Source organism: Salvelinus namaycush, chromosome 2 (genome assembly GCF_016432855.1).
Source record: "Salvelinus namaycush isolate Seneca chromosome 2, SaNama_1.0, whole genome shotgun sequence".
Lineage (NCBI taxonomy): Eukaryota > Metazoa > Chordata > Actinopteri > Salmoniformes > Salmonidae > Salvelinus > Salvelinus namaycush.
In genome coordinates, this window is record NC_052308.1 from 73,867,958 (window position 1) to 73,878,622 (window position 10,665).

The following is a 10,665-nucleotide window of genomic DNA, read 5'->3' on the forward strand; positions in this document are numbered from 1 at the left end:
CCATCTTCCTCTTTCACTGTAATATCATCCTCTTCTGTCAATGTGATAGCCTCCTCTTCCTCCTTTCTCATCCTGAAAGCTTCTTCCTCTCCTTTCACCAGAGCTTCTTTCTCCGTCGAGTTTAGTGAGCTCATGTCCGGGCGATATCCTAGTGCAGTATCAATTAACACATTTGCTAATTTAAGACTCAAATTACGTTTAAATGAACGAGTAGATACGTAAACATAATTATGAGCCAAACACTAAGAGTAATATACACAAGATGGTTTAAAGAGCTTCAATGTTTCTGTTTATGTTCGCTAGCAAACCACCGCGTTGATTGAATCAGAAGCCTTTTGTCGCAGTTGAAGAGGCATCCTGTCCCGTCCACTAGAATACACGTCACGCAAGACGCATCACCCGAAAGACTCATATCGCCATCTGCTGGCTGGAGTGGGTAACGCAGATTGGAGAAAAAACAACCAGATGTTATGTTTTCTCTTCCTTCTTACAGCCAATACTTTAGGTAGGATTAGGTGACAGATTGAAGAGGGTGGCATATTCCAAGCTAAATTGACCAAAGCTCATCGCAAACAACACATAATAACACCTCACATAATGTTGCCCTAAAACTATGACAATTTCTCTCACCCAGTGGCATATGGGCTATTAAGGTGAGTGTAGGTGAGGCCACATGAAGCAGTGCCTGCTTTGTTTAAGGTAACATGGACAGATACGGCTCTACCTGTGTAGAGCTCATGCCCCTTTTCCCTTCCAGTCTCTAAAGTTCCCTTTTGGGTGGTGGTATAATTTGTATTCATTTTTTTGTCATTTTTATTCTGAACCCACTGCCTGCAAGTCATTGTTAAATTTGCCTAACTATCTTACAGGTAGACCCTCTCTAACTATCTCTCATCATGTCACAAGCTGACAGGCTCCCAGAGGCAGGGTAATAAAAGGCCCCCAGCTCACTCAACTGCCCCTCCCCTCTCCAACAGACATCAACCCAGAACATCCTGAAGACAGAACATCTAAAAGATCATCTGGGAATCCTTTCTTCCTCATGGAGCTTTTTGAAAGTGAGGTGAATATTCAATGTGATGTTTGTACGGTGGATTCAGAAAGTATTCAGACCCCTTTACTTTTTCCACATTTTGTTAAATTACAGCCTTATTTTAGAATGGATTTAAAAAATACATATTCAGCAATCTACACACAATACCCCAATATGAGAAAACAAAAACAGGTTTTATGAACATTTAGCGAATTTCTTAAAGATAAAAGATCAGATAAAAAACATACCTTATTTACATAACAGTAAGTATTCAGACCCTTTGCTATGAGACTGTCAGAGCAAAAATCAAGCCATGAGGTAGAAGGAATTGTTCGTATAGCTCCGAGACAGGATTGCGTCGAGGCACAGATCTTGGGAAGGGTACCAAAACACTTCTGCAGCATTGAAGGACCCCAAGAACACAGTGTGGTGAAGAAGGCGCAACAGAGCCTCTTCAACCTCAGGAGGCTAAAGAAAGTTGGCTTGTCACCTAAAACACTCACAAATTTTTACAGATGCACAATGAAAGCAATCCTGTGTCGGCGCTCTACGCACCATTCCTTCGACCTCGTGGCTTGGTTTTTGCTCTGACATGCACTGTGAACTGTGGGACCTCATATAGACAGTTGTGTGCCTTTCCAAATCATGTCCAATCAATTGAATTTACCACAAGTTGAAGAAACATCTCAAGGATGATCAATGGAAACAGCATGCACCTGAGCGAGTCTCATATCAAAGGGTCTGAAAACTTATGTAAATAAAGTATTTCTTTTGATAATAATTTATAATTTGCAAACATTTATAATAATTTACAAACATTTCTAAAAACCTGAATACTTTCCGAAGGCACTGTATGTATATAAAAATATGTTTTCCACTAACCCTACCATCCATCCCCTAATTAGAGTAAACTAATGCACAACAACTATTAGGCTTCTACGTCCAGCTTCTACATACTATGTACATTTTACGGACACAATGTATTTTACAATAGTTATATTTAGTTTGTTTTTAATCCTATCCTTCAGTTACCCTACACCTCTCCCATCTATCTCTGAAGACCATCCAGTCCTAACCTTCAGTTACCCTAAACCTCTCCCATCTATCTCTGAAGACCATCCAGTCCTATCCTTCAGTTACCCTAAACCTCTCCCATCCCTGCCACTGAAAAACATCCCCACAGCATGATACTGCCACCACCATGCTTCACGTATGGATGATGCCAGGTTTCTTCCAGATGTGACGCTTGGCATTCAGGCCAAAGAGTTCAATCTTGGTTTCATCAGACCAGAGAATCTTGTTTCTCATGGTCTAAAGTCCTTTAGGTGCCTTTTGGCTAACTCCAAGCTGGCTTTCTTTTGTCTTTTACGGAGAAGTGGCTTCCGTCTGGCCACTCTACCATAAAGGCCTAATTGGTGGAGTGCTGCAGAGATGGTTGGTCTTCTGGAAGGTTCTCCCATTTCCACAGAGGAACTCTTGAGCTCTGTCAGAGTGACCATCGGGTTCTTGGTCACCTCTCTGACCAAGGCCCTTCTCCCCCTATTGCTCAGTTTGGCTGAGCCACCAGCACTAGAAGGGTCACCAGCACTAGGAAGGACACCACTACTAAAGGAAACCACTACTAAAGGAAACCACTACTAAAGGAAACCACTACTAAAGGACACCACTACTAAAGAACACCACTACTAAAGGAAACCACTACTAAAGGAAACCACTACTAAAGGAAACCACTACTAAAGGAAACCACTACTAAAGGAAACCACTACTAAAGGAAACCACTACTAAAGGAGACCACTACTAAAGGAGACCACTACTAAAGGAGACCACTACTAAAGGAGACCACTACTAAAGGAAACCACTACTAAAGGACACCACTACTAAAGGAAACCACTACTAGGTTTCCTAGTAAGGTGTGATGGTGTGCGTGTGCTTTGCTGTTGACACTGATTTATTTAGTATTCAAGGCAAGGTTGTTGGGGATTAACTGCCTTGCTCAAGTTCAGAACAGCAGATTTTTCCAACTTGCTGGCGTGGGGATTCGAACCGGAGACCTTTCGGTTACTGGCCCAACATTCTTCACCGCTAGTCTACAAATGTTACAACTTCAATTCATTATTTCTCAATGATGCTTTAAAGTGATTCCATACATTGAAACTAGTCCAGTGGAGTTTGTCCTCTCCCTCTGTCTCTCCCTGTAGTGTTGTACTGAAACAGCTGCAAAAACGTGACTAGTGATGTTGCTGGATTACGCGGGCCTCGTTCTGCTGCTTTGCCAGTTAATTTGTTATTTTATTAAAGCTTTGGCCTTTGGATTGGATTGTTTATTTATGTCTGAGGGGAAAAAATGTCAACCCATAAATCCTATCCAAACATGATGATGTCATAGTGAATTCATGACATCTGAATAAGTATTTTCATGCTTTATAATATGGTTATTACAGTTTATATATGCACTGAACAAAAATATAAACGCAACATGCAACAATTTCAACGATTTACAGTTCAAATAAGGAAATCGGTCAATGTAAATAAATTCACTAGTCCGTAATCTATGGACTTCGCGTGACTGGGCAGGGGCGCAGCTATTGGTGGGCCTGGGAGGGCATAGGCCCACTCATTGGGGATCCAGGCCACAAAAGGGTTTTATTACGGAGAGACATACTCCTCAGTTTCATCAGCTGTCCGGGTGGTTGGTCTCAGTTTCCCATAGGTGAAGAAGCCGGATGTGGATGTACTGGGCTGGCGTGGTTACATGTGGTCTGCAGTTGTGAGGCCGGTTGGACGTACTGCCAAATTCTCTAAAACAACGTTGGAGGCGAATTATGGTAGAGGAATTTACAGTACCAGTCAGAAATTGACATTCCAGGGTCTTTTTTAATTTTTTAAACTATTTTCTACATTGTAGAATAATAATGAAGACATGAACTCTGAAATAACACATATGGAATCATGTAGTAACCAAAAAAAGTGTTAAACAAATCAAAATATATCTTATATTTAAAAAATCTTAATGTAGCCACCCTTTGCCTTGATGACAGCTTTGCACACTCTTGGCATTCTCTCAACCAACTTCATGAGATAGTCACCTGGAATGCATTTCAATTAATACGTGTACCTCGTTAGAAGTTCATTTGTGGAATTTCTTTCCTTCATAATTATTTTGAGCCAATCAGTTGTGTTGTGACAAGGTAGGGGTGGTATACAGAAGATAGCTCTATTTGGTAAAAGACCAAGTCCATATTATGTCAAGAACAGCTCAAATAAGCAAAGAGAAACAACAGTCCGTTACTTTAAGGACCACCACAGGAATGGAAGACCCAGAGTTACTTCTTCTGCAAAGTATAGGTTCATTAGAGTTACTAGCCTCAGAAATTGCAGCCCAAATAAATGCTTTACAGAGTTCAAGTAACAGACACATCTCAACATCAACTGTTCAGAGGAGACTGCATGAATCAGGCCTTCATGGTTGAATTTCTGCAAGGAAACCACTACTAAAGGACACCACTACTAAAGGACACCACTACTAAAGGAAACCACTACTAAAGGAAACCACTACTAAAGGAAACCACTACTAAAGGACACCACTACTAAAGGACACCACTACTAAAGGACACCACTACTAAAGGAAACCACTAAAAGGAAACCACTACTAAAGGAAACCACTACTAAAGGACACCACTACTAAAGGACACCACTACTAAAGGAAACCACTACTAAAGGAAACCACTACTAAAGGAAACCACTACTAAAGGAAACCACTACTAAAGGAAACCACTACTAAAGGAGACCACTACTAAAGGAGACCACTACTAAAGGAGACCACTACTAAAGGAAACCACTACTAAAGGACACCACTACTAAAGGAAACCACTACTAGGTTTCCTAGTAAGAGTCGAGGTCGGAGACTGATACACAGTCAGGTAGGAAGCTACCAGCGACACAACACGTCAGGTAGGAAGACTGACACACACACAGTCAGGTAGGAAGAGCGATACACAGTCAGGTAGGAAGACTGATACACAGTCGGTAGGAAGACTGATACACAGTAGGTAGAAAGACTGACACACACCACAGTCGGGTAGGAAGACTGATACACAGTCAGGTAGGAAGATGATCACACAGTGGGTAGGAAGACTGATAACACACAGTCGGTAGGAAGACTGATACACGTCAGGTAGAAGACCACGACACACAGTCAGGTAAGAAAGAAAGACTGACACACACACAGTCAGGTAGGAAGACTGATACACAGTCAGGTAGGAAGACTGTCGACTACACAGTCGGGTAGGAAGACTGATACACAGTCAGGTAGGAAGACCGACACACAGGTCAGGGTAGAAAGACGATGACACACACATAGTCAGGTAGGAAGACTGACACACAGTCAGGTAGGAAGACTGATATCGGACTGATACACAGTCAGGTAGGAAGACCCGACACACAGTAGGTAGAAGACTGAACACACACACAGTCAGGTAGGAAGACTGACACAGTCAGGTAGGAAGACTGACACATAGTCAGGTAGGAAGACTGACACAGTCAGGTAGGAAGACTGACACACACACAGTCAGGTAGGAAGACTGAGACACACACAGTCAGGTAGGAGACTGATACACACACAGTCAGGTAGGAAGACTGACACAGTCAGGTAGGAAGACTGATACACACACAGGCAGGTAGGAAGACTGCACAGTCAGGTAGGAAGACTGACACACACAGTCAGTAGGAAGACTGACACCCACACAGTCAGGTAGAAGACTGACACAACAAGGTAGGAAGACTGACACGGTCAGGTAGGAAGACTGACACATAGTCAGTTAGGAAGACTGACACACACACAGTCAGGTAGAAGACTGATACACAGGTAGGAAGACTGACACGTCAGGTAGGAGACTGACACAGTCAGGTAGAAAGACTGAACACACACAGCAGGTAGGAAGACTGACACACACACAGTCAGGTAGGAAGATTGATACACACATAGTCAGGTAGGAAGACTGATACAGTCTGGTAGGAAGACTGACACAGTCAGGTAGGAAGACTGATACACACACAGTCAGGTAGGAAGACTGATACACACACAGTCAGGTAGGAAGACTGATACACAGTCAGGTAGCGACAGGATGATGACACACAGTCAGGTAGGAAGACTGATACACACACAGTCAGGTAGGAAGACTGCACACCACAGTCAGGTAGGAAGACTGACAACACAGTCAGGTAGGAAGACTGACACACACAGTCAGGTAGGAAGACTGATACACACAGTCAGGTAGGAAGACTGATACACCGTCAGTTAGGAAGACTGAAACACGGTAGAAGACTGAACACAGTCAGGTAGGAAGACTGATACAGTCAGGTAGAAGACTGATACAGTCAGGTAGGAAGACTGATACACAGTCAGGTAGGAAGACTGATACACATGTAGGAAGACTGATACACAGTCAGGTAGGAAGACGAACAGTCAGGTAGAAGACTGACACACACATAGTCAGGTAGGAAGACTGACACAGTCAGGTAGGAAGACTGACACATAGTCAGGTAGAAAGACTGATAACACACATAGTCAAGTAGGAAGACTGATACACAGTCAGGTAGGAAGACTGACACAGTCAGGTAGGAAGACTGACACACACATAGTCAGGTAGGAAGACTGACACAGTCAGGTAGGAAGACTGACACACACACAGTCAGGTAGGAAGACTGACACACACACAGTCAGGTAGGAAGACTGACACACACACAGTCAGGTAGGAAGACTGACACAGTAGGTAGGAGAGCTGACACACACACAGTGGTAGGAAGACTGATACACAGTCAGGTAGGAAGACTGATACACAGTCGGTAGGAAGACTGACACAGTCAGGTAGGAAGACAGACACACAGTCAGGTAGAAGACTGATACAACACAGTCAGGTAGAAGACTGACACACACACAGTCAGGTAGGAAGACTGACACAGCGGGTAGGAAGACTGATACACAGTCAGGTAGGAAGATGACACATAATCGAAGACTGACACAGTCAGGTAGGAAGACTGATACACAGTCAGGTAGGAAGACTGATACACACACAGTCAGGTAGGAAGACTGATACACAGTCAGGTAGGAAGATTGACACACACACAGTCAGGTAGGAAGACTGACACACACAGTCAGGTAGGAAGACTGACACACACAGTCAGGTAGGAAGACTGATACACACAGTCAGGTAGGAAGACTAATACACAGTCAGGTAGGAAGACTGAAACAGTCAGGTAGAAGCCTGAACACAGTCAGTAGGAAGACTGATACAGTCAGTAGAAGATGATACAGTCAGGTAGAAGACTGATACAGTCAGGTAGAGATGAGACACATCAGGTCGAAACGATACACAGTCAGGTAGGAAGACTGACACAGTCAGGTAGGAAAGACTGACACACACATAGTCAGGTAGGGACTGACACAGTAGGTAGAAGACTGACACATAGTCAGGTAGAAAGACTGACACACACATAGTCAAGTAGGAAGACTGATACACAGTCAGTAGGAAGACTGACACAGTCAGGTAGGAAGACTGACACACACAAGTCAGAGTAAGAATGACACATAGAGGTGACACACACATAGTCAGGTAGAAAGACTGACACAGTCAGGTAGGAAGACTGACACATAGTCAGGTAGGAAGACTGAAACACACACAGTCGGGTAGGAAGACTGACACAGTCAGGTAGGAAGACTGACACACACAGTCGGGTAGGAAGACTGATACACAGTCAGTAGAAGACTGAACAAGTCAGTAGGAAGATATACAGTCAGGTAGGAAGACTGAAACCAAGTCAGGTAGGAAGACTGATACACCACACAGTCAGGTAGGAAGACTGATACACACACAGTCAGGTAGGAGAAGACCACAGTCAGGTAGGAAGGACTGATACACACACAGTCAGGTAGGAAGACTGACACAGTCAGGTAGGAAGACTGACACACACACAGTCAGGTAGGAAGGAACTGACTACACACACAGTCAGGTAGGAAGACTGACACATAGTCAGGTAGGAAGAATGACAGTCAGGTAGGAAGATGAACTAGTCAGTTAGGAAGACTGAACACACACACAGTCAGGTAGGAAGACTGAACAGTCAGGTAGGAAGAACACACACAGTCGGGTAGGAAGACTGACACACAGTCAGGTAGAAAGACTGACACACACACAGTCAGGTAGGAAGACTGACACACACACAGTCAGGTAGGAGATTGTAACACACATCAGTCAGGTAGGAAGACTGATACAGTCTGGTAGGAAGACTGACACAGTCAGGTAGGAAGACTGATACACACACAGTCAGGTAGGAAGACTGATACACACACAGTCAGGTAGGAAGACTGATACACAGTCAGGTAGGAAGATTGACACACAGTCAGGTAGAAAGACTGATACACACACAGTCAGGTAGGAAGACTGACACACACACAGTCAGGTAGGAAGACTGACACACACAGTCAGGTAGGAAGACTGACACAGTCAGTAGAGATGATACACACAGTCAGGTAGGAAGACTGACACAGTCAGGTAGGAAGACTGAAACAGTCAGTAGAAGACTGAAACACAGTCAGGTAGGAAAACTGATACAGTCAGGTAGGAAGACTGACACAGTCAGGTAGGAAGACTGATACACAGTCAGGTAGGAAGACTGACACAGTCAGGTAGGAAGACTGACACAGTCAGGTAGGAAGACTGACACAGTCAGGTAGGAAGACTGACACACACATAGTCAGGTAGGAAGACTGACACAGTCAGGTAGGAAGACTGACACCAGTCAGGTAGAAGACTGACACACACTAGTCAGTAGAAGACTGATACACAGTACGTAGGAAGACTGACACAGTCAGGTAGGAAGACTGACACACTACATAAGTCAGGTAGGAGACTGACCACAAGTCAGGCTAGGAAGACTGACACACAGTCAGGAGGAAACTGATACACAGTAGGTAGGAAGACTGACACACACACAGTCAGGTAGGAAGACTGACACAGTCAGGTAGGAAGACTGACACACACACAGTCGGGTAGGAAGACTGATACACATCAGTAGCAGGACGAGACACAGTCGGGTAGGAAGACTGATACACAGTCAGGTAGGAAGACCGACACACAGTCAGGTAGAAAGACTGATAAAAAAAACACCCCCCAAAAAACACAGTCAGGTAGAAGGAATGCACACACACACAGTCAGGTAAGTGAAAGAGGTGACTGACACAGTCGGGTAGGAAGACTGATACACAGTCAGGTAGGAAGACTGACACATAATCAGGTAGAAAGACGAACACAGTCAGGTAGGAAGACTGATACACACACAGTCAGGTAGGAAGACTGATACACACACAGTCAGGTAGGAAGACTGATACACAGTCAGGTAGGAAGATTGACACACACACAGTCAGGTAGGAAGACTGACACACACAGTCAGGTAGGAAGACTGACACACACAGTCAGGTAGGAAGACTGATACACACAGTCAGGTAGGAAGACTGATACACAGTCAGGTAGGAAGACTGAAACAGTCAGGTAGGAAGACTGAAACACAGTCAGGTAGGAAGACTGATACAGTCAGGTAGGAAGACTGATACAGTCAGGTAGGAAGACTGATACAGTCAGGTAGGAAGACTGATACACAGTCAGGTAGGAAGACTGATACACAGTCAGGTAGGAAGACTGACACAGTCAGGTAGGAAGACTGACACACACATAGGTCAGGTAGGAGGACTGACACAGTCAGGTAGGAAGCTGACACATAGTCAGGTAGAAAGACTGACACACACATCAGTGCAAGTAGGAAGACTGAACACAGTCAGGTAGGGGAAGACTGACACAGTCAGGTAGAAGACTGACACAACATAGTCAGGTAGAAGACTGAACAAAGTCAGGTAGGAAGACTGCACATAGTCAGTAGGAAGACTGACACACACACAGTCAGGTAGGAAGACTGAACACAGTCAGGTAGGAAGACTGACACACGCACAGTCAGGTAGGAACACAGACTGAACACAGTCAGGTAGGAAGACTGACACACAGTCAGGTAGGAGACTGATACACAGTAGGTAGGAAGACTGATACACAGTCGGTAGGAGACTGATACAAGTCAGGTAGGAAGACCGACACACAGTCAGGTAGAAAGACTGATACACACACATCAGGTGGAAGACTGACACACACACCAGTCAGGTAGAAGATGACACAGTCGGGTAGGAAGACTGATACCACAGTCAGGTAGTAAGACTACACATAATCGGTAGGAGACTGACACACACACAGTCAGGTAGAAAGATCACACAGTCAGGTAGGAAGACGATCACACACAGTCAGGTAGGAAGACTGACACATCAGGTGAAGACGATAACACAGTAGTAGGAAGAAGACTGACACAGTCGAGAGTAGGAAGACTGATACACCCAGTCAGGTAGGAAGATCTGACACTACACACAGTCAGGTAGGAAGACTGACACACACAGTCAGGTAGGAAGGGACTGACGACACACAGCATGGTAGGAAGACTGTACACACAGTCAGGTAGAGACTGAACATAGCGGAGAACTGATACACAGTCAGGTAGAAGACTGACACAGTCAGGTAAGGAAGAATGAAACACAGTTC